The 23,102-nt window shown below is 41.4% G+C and overlaps 1 protein-coding gene across 2 annotated transcripts in view; it reads left to right on the top strand.

Annotated features, from left to right (window-relative positions):
• LOC140725288 (potassium voltage-gated channel subfamily B member 2-like) overlaps window positions 1-23,102 on the top strand; it is a 331,181-nt gene that overhangs the window by 293,799 nt on the left and 14,280 nt on the right. The window lies entirely within an intron of this gene.

Here is a 23,102-nt window from a genome sequence, read left to right as displayed (position 1 = left end):
AAAGGAAACATTAGCTCCAAATAGCCTCCCATGTGTCCTTTACAACAGATTCCTCTTTCTACTTTTAAACTGTTTATGTTTTTCATGTCAGTCAATGCCTCAGGTATGCACTGGAAATTATACACCTGGGATGTGTTTGGTGTTGATCCCTCAGTATATATTAATAAACTCAAAGAATCATCTTAACCGCTATTCCAGCTTCCCATCCAGCTGCTTATCCAGGATGAAAATGACAGTGCACGATTTAGGTCTCCTCTCCAATGCTGAATTAAACTTCAAATTTTATACTTGATTCATCAGAAATATTGTACACTTTCAACTGCGTAATATTCCTTGCTGCATATCCTACATGGTGAAAGATTCATCATCAAAACAATCTCTTTTGTACTTTCTAGCTAGCCTCTGATGTTCTGCTATTCACAAACTCTAGCTAAAGTAGTAATTTCATAAATATAGTCACTTAATCATTTTAAATTCAAAAATAGGATCAGATATCAGTGTAACAATAACAGAATTATTATGTCCATAATCATTGTTTTCATCTTCCTGAAGCTTTTAATACAATTGACCACACCACCGCTCACCTGTTGCTCGGCTAGATGTGACAATACCCATCCAGTCCTGATCTTATTTACCCAGTTGCAACCTGAGATTCATCTCTTTCTACTTCTGCTCTATGGTGTCACAATTTTCTACCCACTCCAGGATCCTATATTTGCCTCATTCTACACTTATTCACACTCAGGAAAATTATTTGAGATGACAACTGTAGTTTCTGTGTGAATGGTGCAACATTTGGTGCAACAAACTTATCTTCAAACTATGTCAAATATTCACTTACAGTAGAACAGAAATATCCACCAAGCAGCTATTACGATGTGTGAAGTAGACAAAGGAATGGCAGATGAAATTTAACTCAGGCAAATGCAAAGTGACACATTTTGGGAAGTTAAAGCAGGGCAGGACTTACACAGTCAATAGCAGGGCCATGGGGAGCATTGTAGAACAGAGAAACTATTCTACACTCTATTCTAGAGTGTTCCCTGAAAATAGCAACACTGGTAGACAAGGTGGTCAAGAAGGTGTATGGTATGCTTGTCTTTATCAGATGAGGCATTGAGTAAAAGAGGTAGATGTTATGTGGGATGGATGTGAGTAAAACAGTTGGACAATACATTGATGAGACCACACTAGGAATATTGTGTGCAGTTCTGGTCACCAGAGAAGAATGTGATTAAGCTAGAGAGGGTGCTGAAAAGATACATAGTGATATATTCTGGACTGGAGGGCTTGGAGTTATAAAAAGAGGCTGGATAGGTTGTGACATTTTTCCTTGGAGCAAAGGAAGCTCAGGAATGACCTTATAATGAGGGGAATAAATAAGGTGGATGTTTACAGTCCTTTCCCAGATCAGAGGAGGTTAAAATTAGAGGACATAGGTTTAAGGTGAGAGGGGGAAAATTAAAGGGGCCTGAGCAGCAAGCTTTTCACACAGAGGGTGGTGGGCATATGGAATGAGGTGCCAGGGGAAATAGCAGAAGCAAGTACAATTAAAAATGTGAAAAGACATTTGGACAGATACATGGATAGGAAAAGTTGAGAAGGATATGGGCCAAACACTGGCACATGAGACTAGTTTAGAAGGGATCTTGGTCAGGATGAACTCGTTAGGTCAAAAGGCCTTTTGCCATACTGTATAACTCTATGACTCTATGACATTGTTCAATTCCTCAATTTCAGCTCCCTGGCTACCAGTTCCATCACTGAGCCTGAGACTAAACCAAAATACTCGCAAACATGGACCATGAAGACTTTCAGAGTATTACTACGATCATCTTTTTCCAGTTCTAGACATCTCCCAACTCTCAATTCATGAAGTCTCAATATCCTAATCCAGGGTCTTGGCCAGAAATGTCAACTGTTTATTCCTTTCCATAGATAATGCCTGATCTACTGAGTTCCTCCAGCATTTTGTGTGTGTTACTCTATATTTCCAGCATCGGCAGAATCTCTTGTGTTCTCAATTCATCTACCACTGAAATCCCAAAATATGATTTTCTTAGAAAACATGGCGTGAAAAGAATGAGGACAGATGGTGAAGTGGGAGGAAATTCATGTGTTAGGCCAGTTAACACTTTGCCCGCATTAGCCTGTTCCTGTGGTTTACACTTTGCTTCTTCCCATTAGGAAACCCTAGGAATCCAGGATCAATCTAAAGATGAGGGACAGGCGAGAGTCATCAATATTCCTTACTCTGAATTTTTAAACCTTATAAATTAATTTTCCAGAGTTAAAGCACAGGAAAAGTAATTTATTTTTGTTTATCTTTGAATTATAAATTTTAGTCATTGAGTTCAGTTTTGTAGCTGAGTGTTTTTTCCTGCTGACATGCACTTAGTTTGAAATTGGAGATCTTTGTCCTTCTGTACAAAGCCACTTTTATAATCAGTTAACTATAATTGTGGTGAAACCTTTGTACCATTGGCTATTGAACCTAATAATTTAATAACAGGATTATTCTTATATATTCGAATAGGTTATTCTAATATACTGTACAAGTGAAAACACTGCTTATGAAAAGCCTCCTCATCATAACCTTTGATTAGATCCTGGTCAATTTGAGGCTACCCAAAGATTTTCTCCCTCAGAAGGCCTCCTGTTTATCACAATAGCATGTCATTATTGTATAATGAATGGAACCTTGCTAAGTCAGAATCTTAGCATGATTGATATACATGACATTTAAGGTTACATTGAACAAAGCTTGTAGAAGATAGACATTTCTCTCCAGACTCTGTTAATATAAGAGGTCTGCCACATTTTTGCTGGCCTTGACAATTTTCATGGGCTAGGCACAATCCTCATTAATCGTAGCCCTGCTCCTGTGCAATGAATAGGGTAAGGGAAGAGGAGAAGACAGGACAAGCAAATTAGGATAGAATCAGAATCATATCTATTATCACTGACTTAGATGACTTGAAATTTATTGTTTTGCAACAGCCGTACAGTGCAAAGGGGAAGAAACAGTAGGTTGTTCCAAAGAGCATTGCAGAGGAGAGATGGAATGGGCAGAATAGTGATAAAGAAATGGAATGCAGAGTAAAACTAAGTCAGAGAAGGAGCTACAAAGGGGAGAAAGGGAGAGGACGATGAATGGGATGAGATGTGATGGACAGGAAGAAATCAGTATAGTGCAGAGAGAAAAGAAATGCAGAAAAGCAGAGTAGAGCTGAATAAATGGGAAGGATAGACAATTTCCTAAGGAAGCAGACAAAGGAGAGAAAGCAGGAGACGGGGGAAGGTGAGAGAAGGTAGAGGGGAGGTAACAGCAGGAGAAGAGAATGAACAAGAGAAACAGGTGAAGAGGTGGTGCAGTGAAGGAAGGGAAGTTAAAAAACGACGAGATGAATAAGAGTAGAAAAGCTCAAGAGATGAGAGAAGGGAGCAGAAGAATGGTATTAGGAAATGTTTTGAGTGGATTCAGAGGATAGGGAGAGTTGATGGGAAGATGAGTAAAAGGGAAAGGGCAAGAGACAATGGGAAAGAGATGAAGGAGATGGCTGATGGGGATCAGGTAAGCCATATTTTAAATTATTACTGTTATCATCATGCTCAATCATGGGCTACCAGTGAAACGTGACTGTGGTTAAAAAAGGTCAGTTATAAAATTCAGCTCACTCTGTTTTTCTGAGTATCTCTTTTCTTGCTACACTACACTCATTTCTTTCTGTCCATCACATGGTTTAGCATTGCTTTCTTCTGGGCGGTGCTTTACAAGATGGGCGACCCCAGTCATTATCTCATTATATTGACTGTCCTCTCCTGGCAGACCACTTTAGGGGGTTACAGATTACAGGTGGTAAACTATGTCACTGAGAGGGTGTTAACAGAAGCTGCAGCATGGACTGTATAGTTTTCTCAATCAAGTACCTGTTCAACAATCACAAAACCCTGGAGAATTTCACTCAACCAAAGTGATCTATTGTAAAGAGAGCAAGCAAGATCATGGAGAAGTACATGAAAACTCGACTAGCTTGAAGATTTGTATTGTCAGGTTTGGGAACAGCTTCTTTCCAACTGTGATAAGACTGCTGAATGGATCCTGACCCAGATCTGGGCCGTACCTTCCAAATATCCGGACCTGACTTGCACTACCTTACTTTCCCTTTTCTATTTTCTAATTATGATTTATAATTTTTTTATTATATTTACTTAAATTTGTACTTCAGGGAGTGCAAAACGCAGAATCAAATATCGCTGTGATGATTGTACGCTCTAGTATCAATTGTTTGGTGACAATAAAAGTAAAGTAAAGTAGCTTGGCATCTACACCAAAATCTAAGTACTAACCTGAAAGAGCCAGGACCAAAGCCAAGCAGTGCAGTGGGAAAGCACTGATTATGCTATGTTGAAATATGATACATTAATGGATGAAGGGCAAAACAACTTCTCAGAATAGCCTGCAGTCATATTTTAGTGGGCTAGATTATGAATCTAGGATAAGAAGCTAAATTGAAAATTAAATGAATTGAAAATTGCTCTCATCAGGGATGGTCCTCATAAATAATTAAAAAATAATCTTGCTCTCTGTAGAGAGTGGTAGGTTTGTGGATGTTCAGTAGCGTCCAACAATTTCCTGTAATCTTGAACGTTAAAATGTATCGATTTAGCGTGAACAGATACTTGCTTAGGTTAATAAACTCTGGGGATTGAGTGGCAGCATTTCTGTACCAGTTCAGCAATAGAAACACAAAGTAATTCTTACAGACAGTTATGTAATTATTGCATGTGATTTTTTAAAAACATATAACCTTACAGTCAACATAAACTTATCACTTCACTATCTATCTGCATAATTGCAGATTTGCAAAAAACATTTAGACTTATTCAGCTGATTAGAAAAGAAAACTTTTCTTGTCCTCCAGAAGGGCTTCGGCCCAAAACATCGACTGAACTCTTTTCCATAGATGCTGCCTAGCCTGCTGAGTTTCTCCAGCATTTTGTGTGAGTTTTTCTTACTGAAAACTCCTTTATGTTTTTATGCAGTAATTTTTCATTGTATTTTTCTAGTTACAAACAAATATCCCTCTCCCATTTCTAAGACTTGAGTATGTGTTTTTGTATGATGGAATAGTAGAGAATATTACACCAGGTTCTCTACCTCCAAAACTTACAACCACCATCCATGTTCCTCTAATGTGTGCACGCACACACATCTTTTATAAAAAGAGCACAAAGGACTTTAAGCTACGCACAAAAGGTTGTCACTCTCTACCTTATTTGCATGTTACGTATATTTCACAATCGCACACAATCACATTTCCTTTCCCAGTTTCTGATATGGACAGTGTTGACACCATGGGGTTTGCGATGATTTGTCTGCAGATTTTAGAACTGGCTTATTTATACTGTTATATTAAAGAAATTATTGATTCACTACGTTGAAATCCAAAGAAGCAAAGGGCGTGAAGCGCCAAAGAACTGCTAGTTCATTTAAAGCGGAATGGCTTAATGAAACAGTAGAAACTGCTGCACCGAGAGTTCATGAGGTCAGGAATGTGCAGCTACGATAAATATTTATGTACAGTACAGAAAATGCATGTATTTTCACAATGCAGAAGTTGCCAGAAAATTTGCAACTGGGAAGAGTGGAAATTTGACTTTTTAAAGGGTCATTTAGCAAGTAAATCATATAGGGACGGTGTGCAAAAGCTCTGGCAGGAAAATTGTGTGGAAAATGTTCTGATTTTCTTGCTGAAAATACTGTCATAATTAAGCAGTACAATGACTTCAAATTTGTTGTAGAAGAAAAAAAAACAAACTGATTAGCAGCTTTTCTGAAATAATGAGATTAGCACTTCAAAATGAAAAGTTTTGTGACCTTGCGAAGTTGATGGACATTGGTGGAACTTTTCTTGCATCTAGTGCTGCCTGTGATAGAGGTTTTAGCCTAATGAATCAAATCAAAATCAAACTGAGAAACTGTTTAAGTGAGTGTCATTTGGATATGCTGATGAGAATTCAAAGCTATCTGTTGGAAGGAGGATTTATTAGCTTGACAAAGTTTACAAAGAGTGAGTAAATGCCAAAGAGAGGAGGGAGAAAAAATGAGTATAGTTCCATTTGCTGTGGGGTTCCTTTTTATTTTTGCCTCTCACTGTAAACGTGGGGAGACTGTGCAGTGCGGAGATATCATGACAAAAATAATGCTACTGTCAGCCAATGCATGCATGCATATTGATAATCAGATTCAGGTTCGGCCACCCTGACTGACTTTACATTGCCCAAGGCTACTGAGAAGAACGGAGCTGATTCAGAATTTCCCAGTCTGTATGGTTTAGCATTGGAAAGGTAATGGCTTTACCCAACTAATTTACACAACCCATTATTTAAAGAGTAAGTGAGAGATTACAATTTAATCTTACATTTAAATCTAATTGTAAACAGTTTAAAATCAAATAATTTGCTTTATTGGTTAAACAATTGCAGAATTTAATAAATTAATTATTGAGATACACTTTAGAGTAGGCCCTTCTGGCCCTTCAAGCCACTCCGCCCAGCAATTCCCCCGATTTAACCCTGGCCTAATCATAGGACAATTTACAATGACCAATTACCCTACCAAATGGTATGCGTTTTTGAACTGTGGGAGGAAACCCATAGCGGTGGGAATTGAACCCAGGTCGCCTGTACTGTAAAGCATTGTGCTAATCACTATGCTACCACGCTGTCCCAATATTAAATTACAATTAAACTTAATAATTTGAGGTTTATTTCTGCAAATGTTATGACTCATTCAAAAATATATTCACCTCAAAGAGTTAATGTTGCCATCAACTTTCACTGCAATTAACGTGCAGATACAGTGTAATGACAAAAGTATTGAAAATGATACAAAGAGTAAGGCTATGGTATATATAAACTGAACTAAAGCAAAAATATTTTGATCAACAAATATTTAAGTAAATGAACTAATGATCTAGATACAATCCTTCCATAAATCCTCTTTCACAAGGGCTCAAAATCTGAATGCATCTATCCCATTCAGATGAGCAGAGATTCATATTAGATGAGAGATTTGGTGGTGCAATGATTTAACATTCCAGAGTTTTGTGAATTGATATCACATCCAAATTTGCTCAATAATGTGACTATTTCTTTGCTCTGCCTGCTACTGTGAAGTTAGCTGAATATCAGTAGTCTGAAGGTGCTAACTGAGAATTTCAGTTGTAGATGACTGTTGTGATGAAGGGAAATTTCCAGAAAGTGCAGGAGTACTTGCTCTGCAAAGGCACAGAAGATGTGGATTGAACGAGAGCAGACAGCACAATTTGGGCCAGAACATCCATCCCACATTCACAGCTTTCTAACTGAGTAACGATCAATGCTTAGCAAACCCCTAAAATCCAGATTCTTCATCAGTCTTGGCCTTCTCAAAAACGAGATCACCTGAATGGACACACTTGATCAAAAAATTTGTGGGGACTTTCTGCCGTCGTTATTTATGACCTGTGAGGCCCATGATTTCCCTAATGAAAGGCAGAATATGCCCAGGTTATGCTAGGGATTTCATGAGTGTGGGCTTGTGTGATGTAAATTTCCCAGTCTGATCAGATGTAAATACAAGAGGCTGGGTTGATATTCTTTTGATTTATTATTGACATTTAAAAGTTCTGTACCTAGGAATAGAGTGAACAATATAAAACACTGCACTGGTAAATGATAAAGTACATAAACTTGGACTGTGGGCAAGAGAATGGATGGTTCAGTGGAAGATAAACAAATCTCAGGAGCTGAGATAAATAATCAAGTATAATGCATTGTTTCCCACCATTGCAACAATCCAGACACACCCCGCTCCTTCCCATCATTTAATTCAGCCACCACTTAGCAGGGAGATAAGCCGAAAAATCTCAGACAATTCTCAATTCACTTCTGTCTGAATTTGTCTCCTGAGACAAAGACCTGGAGATACCTCATTCCTAGCAGCCCAACAAGCTTCACTGGTGAGCAGGAGGTCAGCAGCTCAGAGAGTGACTCCACTAGTCAAGCCATTAGTAAGAGATTGGCCATAACTGCCAGTTGGAAGGTCAGATGCTCTGGCCCATGAGGAATACCCTAACTTGGGAGCCCTGAATGTTAACAGCAGAATAATTTCCAGATCCATCCCCATTCAGCAGTGCATTGAAGATTCCTAGGAGATAGACACTGAAATGGGAATAGCCCACTCAGGTCTTTGGGAATGTTACACTATTCAATTAGATCTTTGCTCTATACCTAAAATCCATTTACCTACCTTTGCATCACTTCCAATGATATGTTTAACCAACAAAAAAAAATCCTATAGTGTGTGGAAACCCAGATGCAACAGTAACAAGTTAGGTCTAATGACGTCTAAATTGGAGAAAAATTTCTCAAGCTGGCAGGACAATTCGAAGATGGATCTTCCCTTTAAAAGTGTTTTTTTTTCTGTTTCTGATGTTGATCAATGCACTGTGCAATTCCAACTTTCTTTTACTTGCAGACCAGAATAGATAAAGGCAAACAAAACAATGATTGTTGGCATTTATTCTCTGTTTTCTTTTCCTGAAGGATTAAAATCAGGGAAGAGTTACCGTTTTCTGCCCTATTTCATTTTTGCATTATCATTGCAAATCCAAAGTGCCAATATAACTAACGATAAAGCTTTGTGGTAACAATCTTCTTGGAGAAGTATTAGTAAACCTACTTAAGTTAAAATTTTCAGTCATAGTATTTGTAGAAGTTAACCTTTTCATATGTTAGGTATGAGCTGAAACATTTTGGAAGGTCTAATATGGACAGAGATAAAACATGAATGGTAGGTCCCTAGTATTGATAAGAAAATGACCTGCCTAAAGATCCTTAAAAGTAACAGCATAAATAGATAGGCTGGTGAAAAGGGCAGTCTGGATGTTTGGCTTCCTAGCAGGGGCATAGAATGTAAATGCCGGAATGTCTTGGTAAAATTTCCTATTTGTGTCATTGATTAGGACATAGCTAGAATAATGTGTGCACCTCTGTTTGCCTCAAATTATGAAGGATATGATTGCACTGAAGAGGGAGCAGAGACAATTCACCAGGAATTTTCCTGGAATGGAATGATTCAGTTATGAGGAGAGAATAAATAGGGTGGCCATGTTTTCCTTGGAGCAGAGGAGGCTGAGGGGACACCTGATAGAAGCATTCAAAATTATGAGGCTCAGAAAGGGTACATAATAAGAAAGACACTCAAGGACATCTTCTACCTCGCTGTTATAAAACTATTAAATAGTTCCATGGCGCAATAAATTGGACTCTTGACCTCACAATTTGACTCATTATGACCATGCACCTTATTGTTTACCTGCTTTGCACACTCTCTGCAGCTGTCACACTATATTCTGCATTTCTACATTATTATTTTACCATGCCTCTATTTTTTATTTACTTAGTGATACAGCATGTTAATGGGTCCGGCTGGCCCAAAGAACCCGCACTGCTCAATTAACCTACCAGCTCATGCATCTTTGTAGTGTAGGATGATACCAGAGCACCCGGAGGAAACCCATGCAGACATGGGAGAACTTACAAACCTCCTACAGATAGTGGATAATTAAACTCAGATCACTAGCACTGTAATAATGTACGCTAACTACTACCCTATTGTGCAGCCCTTAAATCCTTTAAGATATTTACTATTACACAGGCCATATGTAACTTCCATTTACTCAATAAAGGTTAATCTTTCTGGGAAGATTAAAGTAAATTTGTTTTTCTGCCTTCTAGGATTTTTGACTGCATTTTCTCTGTAGCTGTTCCACTTTATTTTGCATTGTTATTGCTTTACCTTGTTCTGCCTCAGTGCACTGTGTAAGGATTTGATCTGTATGAACAGTATGCATGACAAACTCTTCTGTAACTCAGCAATAAATCAATTCCACTTCCAATACCAAGTCCCCACTAGAGTACCTCCTGGAAAATGTTCTGCATGTTAAGAAGAGTGTGTACCAGCGATTTGAACACCGCTCTACAGATTTTGATGAGGCAGCTGGAAAATAAGAGCAATGTTCTGTGTCTGGAGAGAGCCAGAAGGCACTCGATGCAGATGCTCAGCAAGTAAATGAAATGGAAATTTGAGAATGTTAGTCTCAAGAGTCAAACTTGCAAAACCTGGGGGCAATGCTGTAAACTCTGATGAATGGTCTAGTTTGGTGAAATTCCATAAGCAGGTTTAATCCACTCTACCTTTTCACACACTTATTGGTATTCTATCATTCAGGATATTCACTCGGAAGCTTACCACATTTTTGTACTGCTGCAGGACTCTCAGCACATCTCATGGTTCTATTCAATGTGACATCCTCATTACCTGGAAAAGGCACTCATACATTTGTTTCTACAGTTCGATCGAAAAGTATTTAAATTGGGGGTACTTTCTGCTGAAGTACGTGAAGGTTCACTCTGGTTCTCTCGACATAGGTGCTGCCTAACCTGCTGAGTATCCTAGCGTTTTCTCTTTTTGTTTCAGAGTTGCAGATTTTGCAGTTATATTTTCATCTATATCTTCATTGTGAAGGTCATGTGACCATTATCATATCTGTGTGGCCAAGTGGTTAAGGCGTTCATCTAGTGATCTGAAGGTCGCGAGTTCAAGCCTTGGCTGAGGCTTGCATGTGTGTCCTTAACCACACATTGCTCTGTGACGACACCGGTGCCAAGCTGCATGGGTCCTAATGCCCTTTCCTTGGACAACATTGGTGGCGTGGAGAGTGGAGACTTGCAGCTTGGGCAACTGCCAGTCTTCCATAAAAAAAAAATCCTCGCCCAGGCTTGCTCCCTGGAAACTTTCCAGGGTGCAAATCCATGGTCTATTGAGACTAATGAAGGCCTACACACTACACCTGTCATAGCTGAGGACAGTGCAAGGATGAAATAATTGAATCCTTCTTCACAATCTAATCAGCACACCCCCACCACAGCCTTACACTTTTGCATTTGATCATCAGTTATGTAAGAGCTGTGACTTTGTCATTGTCATTATGTGCCATGTCATATAAAGTAGGCGATCATGGTTTTTCCATGACCATGATTGGTCTAGGCAACTTTTCTTGTCTTCTTCTGCGTAGTGGCTTTACAAGTCGAGTAACCCCAGCCATTATCAATACTCTTCAGAGATTGTCTGCCTGGTGTCAGTGGTCGCATAGCCAGGACTTGTGATATGTACCAGCTGCTCAAATGACCATCCATTACCTGCTCTCTTGGCTTCATGTGATCCTGATCACCTGATCCGGGTGGGGGATGGGGGGAATGCTAAGCAGGTGCTACTCCTTGTCCAAGGGTGACCCGCAGGCTAGCAGAGGGAAGGAGCGCCTTACACCTCCTTTGGTAGAGACATATCTCCACCCCACCAGCCTGCTTTGACTTAGAAGATGGACTAAAGCTGAAATCTGTAATTAAGGGAAAGTGGAAAGCAGGAAGAGCGCAAGGCCAGCTTGCTGGACAGTAATATCACACACTAACTCAGGTAACACAGACAAGAAAGGCTGTAGAAGAAGCTTTTTACGGGAATGTACAGGAAGATAATTGATACATTGGAAAATCCCTCAGAAAGGCAGCATTTGGTATCAAGGAGATGGCTGGAGTCTGGTACTGAACAGCAAACTTTGCAGAATTTGCAGCGATTCAGACCGATGGATTTACTATACAACATCAGGATAGATCTATTGTCTCACAAAAGCAGAGATGGAGGAGTATGCCTCATGATCAACTCCTCTTGGTGCACAAATAATATCAGTGCTGTCCCAATTCTGCTCACCAGACCTGGAATATCTCATAGTTAAGTGCCGTCCATTTTACCTACCACAGGAGATTTTGTGATCATTTTGGTAGCGGTATACATTACACCTCAGGCCAACGTCAGTCAGGCGTTAGATTTTCTGAGCAATGGTATCAGCATGCATGAAACAGCGCACCCGAACACCTTCACCATCATTTTGGGGGATTTTAACCAGGCCAGACTGAAAAAATTACGAAGCAATTACATCAACAGACCACTTGCAATGGCAGAGGAAACGATACAGTGGACCATTGCTACACCACCATCAAGAAAGCCTACTGTGCTATTCCATGCCTTCGGGAAGTCTGATCACCTGGCTGTACTTCTATTCCCTGAGCATAGGCAGAGACTGAAGACTGCAGTACCAGTGGTGAGGGTGGACAAGGGAAGCACCAGAACACCTACAGGACTGCTTTGAATCGGTGCACTGGACTGTATTCAGGGATCTATCTTCAAATCTGGGTGAGAATGCAGCAGTTGTTACCAACTTCATTAAAACTTGTGTGGATGAGTGTGTGCCTACAAAGACTTACTGTACATTCCCAAACCAAAAGCAATGGATGAATCAGGAGGTACGTTGTCTGCTGAAGGCTAGATCTGTGGCAGTCAAGACTGGCAACCCAGGTCACAGTTTGGCAAAAGAATAAACCAGGGAAGGTAGTGCACCCATGGCTGACAAGGGAAATTAGGGATAGTATCAAGTCCAAAAAAGAAACATATAAATTAGCAAAAAAAAGCGGCACACCTGAGAACTGGGAGAAATTCAGAGACCAGCAGAGGAGGACAAAGGGCTTAATTAGGAAAGGGAAAAAAGATTATGAGAGAAAGCTGGCAGGGAACATAAAAACAGACAGTAAAAGCTTTTATAGATAAGTGAAAAGAAAAAGATTGGTCAAGACAAATGTAGGTCCTTTACAGTCAGAAACAGGTGAATTGATCATAGGGAACAAAGACATGGCAGATCAATTGAATAACTACTTTGGTTCTGTCTTTACTAAGGAGGACATAAATAATCTTCCGGAAATAGTAAGGGACCGAGGGTTTCGTGAGATGGAGGAACTGAGGGAAATACATATTAGTAGGGAAGTGGTGTTAGGTAAATTGAAGGGATTAAAGGCAGATAAATCCCCAGGGCCAGATGGTCTGCATCCCAGAGTGCTTAAGGAAGTAGCCCAAGAAATAGTGGATGCATTAGTGGTAATTTTTCAAAACTCCTTAGATTCTGGATTGGAGGGTGGCTAATGTAACCCCACTTTTTAAAAAAGGAGGGAGAGAGAAACCAGGGAATTATAGACCGGTTAGTCTGACATCGGTGGTGGGGTCGGTTATCAAAGATGTGCTAGAGTCGGTTATCAAAGATGTGATAACAGCACATTTGGAAAGAGGTGAAATCATCGGACAAAGTCAGCATGGATTTGTGAAGGGAAAATCATGTCTGACGAATCTTTGTAGAATTTTTTGAAGATGTAACTAGTAGAGTGGATAGGGGAGAGCCAGTGGATGTGGTATATTTAGATTTTCAAAAGGCTTTTGACAAGGTCCCAGACAGGAGATTAGTGTGCAAACTTAAAGCACACGGTATTGGGGGTATGGTATTGATGTGGATAGAGAATTGGTTGGCAGACAGGAAGCAAAGAGTGGAGGTAAACAGGACCTTTTCAGAATGACAGGCAGTGACTAGTGGGGTACCGCAAGGCTCAGTGCTGGGACCCCAGTTGTTTATAATATATATTAATGATTTAGACGAGGGAATTAAATGCAGCATCTCCAAGTTTGCGGATGACACGAAGCTGGGCGGCAGTGTTAGCTGTGAGGAGGATGCTAAGAGGATGCAGGTTGACTTGGATAGGTTAGGTGAGTGGGCAAATTCATGGCAGATGCAATTTAATGTGGATAAATGTGAGGTTATCCACTTTGGTTGCAAGAACAGGAAAACAGATTATTATCTGAACGGTGGCCGATTAGGAAAAAGGGAGATGAAACGAGACCTGGGTGTCATTGTACACCAGTCATTGAAGGTGGGCATGCAGGTACAGCAGGCGGTGAAAAAGGCAAATGGTATGTTGGCATTCATAGCAAAAGGATTTGAGTACAGTAACAGAGAGGTTCTACTGCAGTTGTACAAGGCCTTGGTGAGACTGCACCTAGAATATTGTGTGCAGTTTTGGTCCCCTAATCTGAGGAAAGACATTCTTGCCATAGAGGGAGTACAGAGAAGGTTCACCAGATTGATTCCTGGGATGGCAGGACTTTCATATGAAGAAAGACTGGATCGACTAGGCTTATACTCACTGGAATTTAGAGGATTGAGGGGGGATCTTATTGAAACGTATAAAATTCTAAAGGGATTGGACAGGCTAGATGCAGGAAGATTGTTTCCGATGTTGGGGAAGTCCAGAACGAGGGGTCACAGTTTAAGGATAAAGGGGAAGCCTTTTAGGACCAAGATGAGGAAAAAGTTCTTCACACAGAGACTGGTGAATCTGTGGAATTCTCTGCCACAGGAAACAGTTGAGGCCAGTTCATTGGCTATATTTAAGAGGAAGTTAGATATGGCCCTTGTGGCTAAAGGGATCAGGGGGTATGGAGAGAAAGCAGGTACAGGGTTCTGAGTTGGATGATCAGCCATGATCATACTGAATGGTGGTGCAGGCTCGAAGGGCCGAATGGCCTACTCCTGCACCTATTTTCTATGTTTCTATGTCTGTATCAGAAAACCAGGTATGATTTGGGGAGGGCTATTTCAAGGGCGAAGAGACAATTTCGAACGAGGTTAGAGGCGACATCGGATGCACAGCAACTCTGGCAAAGTTTGCAAGACATTACTTCCTACAAAGTGAAATGCAACAGCATGAATAGCAGCGATGCTTCACTACAGATGAACTCAACGCTTTCTACGCCCGTTTTGAAAGGGAGATCACAACTACAGCTGTGAATATCCCTGCTGCACCTGATGACCCTGTGATCTCTGTCTCAGAGGCCGATGTTAGGCTGTCTTTAAAGAGGGTGAACCCTTGCAAGGTGGAAAGTCCCAATGGAGTACCTGGTAAGGCTCTGAAAACCTGTGCTAACCAACTGGCGGGTGTATTCAAGGACATTTTCAACCTCTCACTGCTATGGGCGGAAGTTCCCACTTGCTTCAAAAAGGAAACAATTATATCAGTGCCTAAGAAGAATAATGTGAGCTGCCTTAATGACTATCGCCCGGTAGCGCTCATATCTACATTGATGAAATGCTTGGAGAGGTTGGTCATGACTAGACTGAACTCCTGCCTCAGCAAGGTCCTGGACCCACTGCAATTTGCCTATCGCCACAATAGGTCAACAGCAGACACAATCTCAATGCCTCTTCACATGGCCTTAAACCACCTGGATAATACAAACACCTACGTCAGGATGCTGTTCATCAACTATAGCTCAGCATTTAATACCATCATTCCACAATCCTGATTGAGAAGTTGCAGAACCTGGACCTCTGTACCTCACTCTGCAATTGTATCCTCAACTTCCTAACCGGAAGACCACAATCTGTGCGGATTGGTGATAACATCTCCTCCTCACTAACGATCAACACTGGTGCACCTCAGGGGTGTGTGCTTAGCCCACTGCTCTACTCTCTATATACACAAGACTGTGGCTGGGCATAGCTGAAATACCATCTATAAATTTGCTGATGATACCATTGTTGATAGAATCTCAGATGGAGATGAGAGGGCGTACAGGAGTGAGATATGCCAACTAGTGGAGTGGTGTCGCAGCAACAATCTTGAACTCAGTATCAGTAAAATGAAAGTCTGATCGTGGACTTCAGGAAAGGTAAGACGAAGGAACACTTACCAATCCTCACAGAGGGGTCAGAAGTGGAGAGAGTGAGCAGTTTCAAGTTCCTTGGTGTCAAGATATCTGAGCATCTAACCTGGTCCCAACATATCAATGCAGCTATAAAGAAGGCAAGACAGCGACTATAGGAGTTTGAAGAGATTTGGTATGTCAACAAAAACACTCAAAAACTTCTATAGATGTACCATGGAGAGCATTCTGACAGGCTGCATCACTGTCTGGTATGGAGGGGCCACTGCACATGAATCGAAACAAGCTGCAGAGGGTTGTAATTTTAGTCAGCTCCATTTTGGGTCCTAGCCAACAAAGCACCCAGGACATCTTCAAGGAGCAGTGTCTCAGAAAGGCAGTGTCCATTATTAAGGACACCCAACACCTAGGGCATGTCCTTTTCTCACCGTTACCATCAGGAAGGAGATATAGAAGCCAGAAGGCACACACTCAGTGATTCAGGAACGGTTTCTTCCCCTCTGCCATCCGATTCCTAAATGGACATTAAACCCATGAACACTACTTCACTTTTTTAATACGTATTATTTCTGTTTTTGCACGATTTTTAATCTATTTAATATATGTCAAGGGTCGTATATTGGAAAGCATCAAGTTGGATAAGTCACTGGGACTGGATGAGATGTACCCCAGGCTACTGTGGGAGGCAAGGGAGGAGATTGCTGAGCCTCTGGCGATAATCTTTGCTTCATCAATGGGGTCAGGAGAGGTTCCGGAGGATTGAAGGGTTGCGAATGTTGTTCCCTTATTCAAGAAAGGGAGGTAGAGAAAGCCCAGGAAATGATAGTCCAGTGAGTCTTACTTCAGTGGTTGGTAAGTTGATGGAGAAGATCCTGAGAGGCAGGATTTATGAACACTTGGGAGGCATAATATGATTAGGAATTGTCAGCATGGCTTTGTGAAAGGCAGGTCATGCTTTACGAGCCTGATTAAATTTTTTGAGGATGTGACTAAACACATTGATGAAAGCAGAACAGTAGATGTAGTGTATATGGATTTCTGCAAAGCATTTGATAAGGTACCCCATGCAAGGCTTATTGAGAAAATAAGCATGGGATTCCAGGGGACATTGCTTTGTGGATCCAGAACTGGCTTGCCCACAGAAGTCAAAGTGTAGTTGTATTTGGGTCATATTATGCATGGAGGTTGGTGACCAGTGGTGTGCCTCAGGGATCTGTTCTGGGACCCCTACTCTTCGTGATTTTATAAATGACCTGGATGTCAAGTGGAGGGATGGGTTAGTGAATTTGTTGATGACACTGAGGTTGGGGGTGTTGTGGACAGTGTAGAGGGCTGTCAGAGGTTATAGTGGAACATTGATGGTTGCAAAACTGGGCTGAGAAGTGGCAGATGGAGTTCAGTCCAGATAAGTGTGAGGTTGTTCATTTTGGTAGGTCAAATATGATAGCAGAATATAGTATTAATGGTAAAACTCTTAGCAGTGTGGAGGATCAGAGGGATCTTGGGGACTGAGTCCATAGGACACTCAAAGCTGATGCTCAGGTTGACTCTGTGGTTAAGAAGGCATACAGTGCATTAGCCTTCATCAATCATGGGATTGAGTTTAGGAACCGAGAGGTAATGTTGCAGCTATGTAGAACCCTGGTCAGACCCCACTTGGAGTACTGTGCTCAGTTCTCACTACAGGAAGGATCTGGAAACCACAGAAAGGGTGCAGAGGAGATTTACAAGGATGTTGCCTGGATTGGGGAGCATGCCTTATGAGAATAGGTTGAGTGAACTCGGCCTTTTTTCCTTGGAGCGACGGAGGATGAGAGGTGACCTGATAGAGGTGTATAAGATGATGAGAGGCATTGATCGTGTGGATAGTCGGAGGCTTTTTCCCAGAGCTGAAATGGCTAACACGAGAGGGCACAGTTTTAAGGTGCTTGGAAGTAGGTACAGAGGAGATGTCAGGGGTAAGTTTTTTATGCAGAGAGTGGTGAGAGTGTGGAATGGGCTGCCGACGAAGGTGGTGGAGGTGGATACGATAGGGTCTTTAAGAGACTCCTGGACAGGTAGCTGGAGTTCAGAAAAATAGAGGGCTATTGGAAACCCTAGGTAATTTCTAAAGTAAGGACATGTTTGGCATAGCTTTGTGGGCCGGAGGGCCTGTATGGTGCTATAGGTTCTTTATGTTTCTACATTTATTTATTTATTTATTGTTATTTATTTCTTCTTCTTCTACTACAGTATATTATGTATTGCATTGAAATGCTGCTGCTAAGTTAACAAATTTCATGACAGATACCAGTGATAATAAACCTGATTCTGATTCTGATTGTTCTTTTTTTGTATGCAACCATTAGCCAGTACTGTTTGCATCTTTTTAGATATACAGTCTGTTAGTTGATATTAGAAGAATGAAGGATGACCTCATTGAAACCTATTGAATGGTGAAAAGCTTTGGTAGAGTGGATGTGGAGAGGATGTTCCCTATGGAAGGAGAGTTTAAGACCAAATGACACAGCCTCAGAATAGAGGGATGTCCTTTTAGAATGGAGATGAAGTGAAATTTCTCTAGCCAGAGGGTGGTGAATCTGTGGAATTCTTTGCCACAGGCAGCAGTGGAGGCCACGTCTCTATGTATATTTAAAGCAGAGGTTGATAGATTCTTGATTGGTCAGGGCATGAAGGGATACAGGGAGAAGGCAGGAGATTGAGGCTGAGAGGAAAAATGGATCAGCCATGATGTAATGGTGGAGCAGACTTCATAGGCCAAATCGCCTTATATCTTATGGTCTTAACTTAGACCGTCTATTGCTGTGAAGGTAGCAGTGACTGACTAACTGGTGCAGTGCCCGCTCAGAGTGTAGACTAAAGGAGCTTGCAGGCTGTCATTGCAGTCCAGCGTCTCACTTGTAACAGATTACCAGTATTGCTGAGGCATCATTCCAGATGACTAACAATGTTTCCCTGAAGCAGGGACCTACTGAACTCCTTCAGGACTCTTCCTCCCAATTCTACCAGTCCCCTAATTACTTCTTATTACTCAAGCAATCCAAACTATAGCCGTGGTAAAATGGTACAGTCAAGAGTTAGATTTTCTAGGCCCGGCACTATCATCTGCCAAGACCCTCAAAGTTCAAAAACTTCAAAATAAATTAATTATGTCCCAGAGATCTATTTTCTTGAAGACATTCACAGTAGAACAAAGAAATACAACAGGATCAATGAAAAACTACACACAAAGTCCAATAATCAATGTGCAAAAGAAGATAAACTGCAAATACAAAATATAGTAATAATAACAAATAAGTAAGTACATATTACTGAGAAAATGAGTTGTAATATCCTCTAAAGTGAGTCCATGGGTTGTGGAATACGTTCAGTGTTGATGTGAGTGAAATTTTCCGTGCTGGTTCAGGAGCCACCCCTTCCCCTTTAATCCCTCGCACTCTTATCACGTGTAAAACGATGAAACCCTGGAACATTGAGCTCCAGTCCTGCTCTTCCTGCAACCAACTCTCACTGATGGCTATAACATCATAATTCCATGTGTTGATCCATCCACCTTTCCTACAATACTCCTTGCATCGAAATAAACACAGCTCAGAACATTAGTCCCACTGTGTTCAACTTTATGATTCCTAACCTTGTATGTAGGCTTAACAGCATCTTTCTTCACAACCACTCAGTTTTCTGTTCTGACACTCTGCAACTCTTAATTTAAACCATCCACGCACCCCCCCCCCACCCCCGTGCAACACTAGCAAACCTTCCTACTTGGATATTAGCCCCCTCCAGTTCAGGTGCAAACTGTCCCTTCTATAAAGATCCCACCTTCCCTGGAAGAGACCCAAAAATCCAAAAATCTAAAGCCCTCTCTCCTGCACCAACTCCTTAGCCAAATGCTAAAGTGTATGATCTTCCAATTTCTGGCCTTATTAGCACGTGGCATGTGTAGCAATCCTGAGATCACAGTTCTGGAAGTCTTGTTCTTTAATTCAGCACCTAACTTCCTGAACTCACTTTACAGGACCTTGTCACCCATCCTACCCTTGTCATTGTTACTGATGTCTGGCTGCTTACCTTCCCACTTAAGAATGCTGGGGGCTTATCCAAGATGTCCCTGACCCTGATACCCAGGAGGCAACATACCATCCGGAAATATCACTCTCCTCCTCAGAATCTCCTTTCTGTTACCCTAACCAACAAATCTCTTAGCACTCCAGCTCTTGCCCCCCTTTCCTTATGAGCCACCGAGCCTGAGCCTGCCAGGGACCTGACCACTGTGGCTTTCCTATCCTAGGTCAACCCCCCCCCCCACCCTCAACCCCTCCCCAAACAGTATCCAAAGCAGAATACCTGTTATTGAGGGGAATGGCCACAGGGGTGCTCTGCTTATCCCATTTCCCCCTCCTGATGGTCACCCAGTTACCCATGCCTACATCTTGGATATAACTACCTCTCTGTATATTTGCCTGTCATCCCTCAGCCTCTCAAATGATCCGGAGTTCATCTAGTTCCAGCTCCAACTGCTTAACGTGGTCTGTTAGAAGCTACAGCTGGATGCACTTTTTGCAGGTGTAGGCATCAGGGACACTGGACGTCTCCTTGTCTTCCAACATCCCGCAAGAAGATCATTTCATTATTTCATCTGGCATCCCCTCTGCTCTAAATGTGTAACAAAATGAAAGAAAGAATAAATACTGAAAAAAAACTTTAACCATGGTCTATGCCTCTTCTTGCTGAAGCCTTGATGAGCCAAAGCCTCAACTCCTCACTCCAATACTGGCCCGCTTACATAATGGCAACTCCCACAAAGGCCACATCACTTCACCCTAACTCCTTTGTGTTTATCCTTGCCAAGTGCCTACTTATGCACAATCAAATGTTTCCTCAGAAACTGTAACGCAAAATGTGCTGACTGCCCCGATCGCTCTTTTAAACTCTCTCTCCCTCTACACAAACTGATGTCTCCATGGGACTATGGCATACAAAATAAAGATACGTGATGTGGGACCTAAAGCTCCAGTACCTCCTTCCCAATAGCAGCAGCAAGAACAGAGAATTTCCTGGATGGTGGATGCTGCTTTCTTTCCTTGTAGATGTGCTCAAAGATGGGGAGGGAATTTCCTGTTGGCTTTTCCATTTCTGGACACTGGTGTCTCCATACCAGGCCATGATGCAACCAGTCAGGATACTCACCACTCTGTATCTATGGATGTTTGCCAGGGTTTTAGATGACATGCCAAATCTGCAAAAACTTCTAAGAAAGTAGAGGCTCTATAATTCTCCTCCTCTAAAAATCAGTCGCTTTCCACAACCCACACGATACCTGCAGCAATAGCAATTGCATTAGAGCAATATGCATTTTAGCTTTCCATTGTATGACCAAATGGATCCTGAGACGCTCAGGTATAGGACTGGAGTATATGGGGAATGAGGGCTGTGGTTACTGGCAACAAGTTAGATGCAGCATTCATGGACAGCTTAAGTAGGAACTCATTAAAAAGTTCATTCTACGTATAGAACCCATACTTGTAAATATCTGTTGCCTGTAACATCTCTCGAAAACTCTGTTGCCAAACATGTGAGATTTGAAGAGATTGTGGTCTGAAATTTTTATACTTAGAATGACAGGCCTGGTGACAAGTCAGTGGTGCACCTGATGGACATTGCAATCTGCCTTGTCCTGTGTTCTTCCAGCAGAGGTTCAGTGGGTGAGCTACAAATATGAGCATGCTTTGTGGACACCACTTGGAGCAGTAAAAGTACAGGTAATGCTCAATACAACAGGCATAACTGAGATCCATTTCGTACTGAACTTCATTAAATAGTTTATTTTGTGGGAAATTTGTCACCTAATTGAATGTATTCTCTCATTTTTCATAATGGCATTGATATTTTTATTGTTAATCACAAAATAATTATTTGAATAATCCCAGTGAAATTTTGTTTTAATGGCATTGATGGTATTGATGTATCTCATTAGTGTCTAGCCATTACATGGAGTATTGTGTGAAAATTGAAGTCATTTTTTTAATTTTCAAAACAATGTACACAATACGAATGTGTTTATGCATTATACACGACACTTCAACTTTTACTTATGCAGTATGCAAATGAAAACACACCCTATTTGCTTCATTGTAACTGTCATCCATCATCATGTTCTCCATTAACTCATGTCACTTAAGATTTTATTTTCATAAGAATCAAAATAAGGCAATTGTATTCTTCCATTAAATGATCATTTGTTTATTATTTTTTCAGTGTAGTGCTGTTGAAGTATCAAATGTAGCAGTGCTGAAAAATACTGTGAGATGTTATAATAGGCACTTCTCATCATTCCTTTCAGTAGTGTTCCTTTGGGTATTCCATTCATTAGTGGAGCCTGCTCAATAATGCAGCCTTATTCATTAAATTTTTGACTCTCTGCACAGAGTCAACCCATGTAAGGCAGCCAGGCCAGACAACATCCCAGGCCAAGTACTCAGGGAGTGTGCACACCAGCTCACTGACATCTTCACTCTTCCATGCTGCTGTCCCCTCATGCTTCAAATCAGTCACCATTATTCCTGTACCAAAGAACTCTATACCTTCAGAACTAAACAACTACCACCCAGTAGCATGACGCCAATCATCAGGAAGCACTTTGAACGGCTGGTAATGGGACATATCAAACTTCTACTCCTGTCACTTTGGACACTCACCAATATGCTTACCGACAGAACCGCTCTACAAGAAATGCCATATCATACGTCTTGCACCTGGCCCTGACACACCTAGAAAACAAGGATATGTATGTCAGAATGTTGTTTCTGGATTTCAGTTTGGTATTCAACACTATTGCCCCACAGACCTTGGTGAACAAACTCCTTCCCCTTTGTCTAAATCCACCACTGTGCAACTGGGTGTTGGACTTCCTAACCAACAAACCTCAGATAGTCAGGATGCTCAACTCCTCCTTTCCCATCAACATCAGCAGGGGTGACCCCCAGGGCTGTGTGTGGAGCCCTTTGCTGTACACTGTTCACACATGACTGCATGGCCAAACACCCAAGTAATGATAGTGTCAAGTTCGCCGATGACACAACAGTGTTGGGCACAATGATGAGGTGGCCTACAGAAAGGAGGTGGAAGAACTGAAGGCCTGGTGCCAGGCAAACAACCTATTCCTCAATGTCAATAAGACAAAGGAGATGGTTATCACCTTCAGGAGAACCCATACCACTCACATTCCCCTTTACATCAGTGGCATAGCAGTGGAAACTCGCACAACCTCTCATGCTACCAGAACACAATCAGGAAAGCTCAACAACTCCTCTACTTTCTGAGGAGGCCAAAGCGAGCTGGAATATGCTCACATCATTCTATAGATGCATAGTAGAGAGCATCCTTACAAGCTGCATCTCTGCATGGTACAGAAACACCACGGTGGAGGGAAGGCTCTACAGTGGGTAGTCAAAAC

The sequence above is a fragment of the Hemitrygon akajei genome, chromosome 1 (assembly GCF_048418815.1).
Source record: "Hemitrygon akajei chromosome 1, sHemAka1.3, whole genome shotgun sequence".
NCBI classification, from domain to species: Eukaryota; Metazoa; Chordata; class Chondrichthyes; order Myliobatiformes; family Dasyatidae; genus Hemitrygon; species Hemitrygon akajei.
The sequence above is the reverse complement of the archived record's forward strand: the minus strand, read 5'-3'. Positions and strand labels throughout refer to the sequence as shown.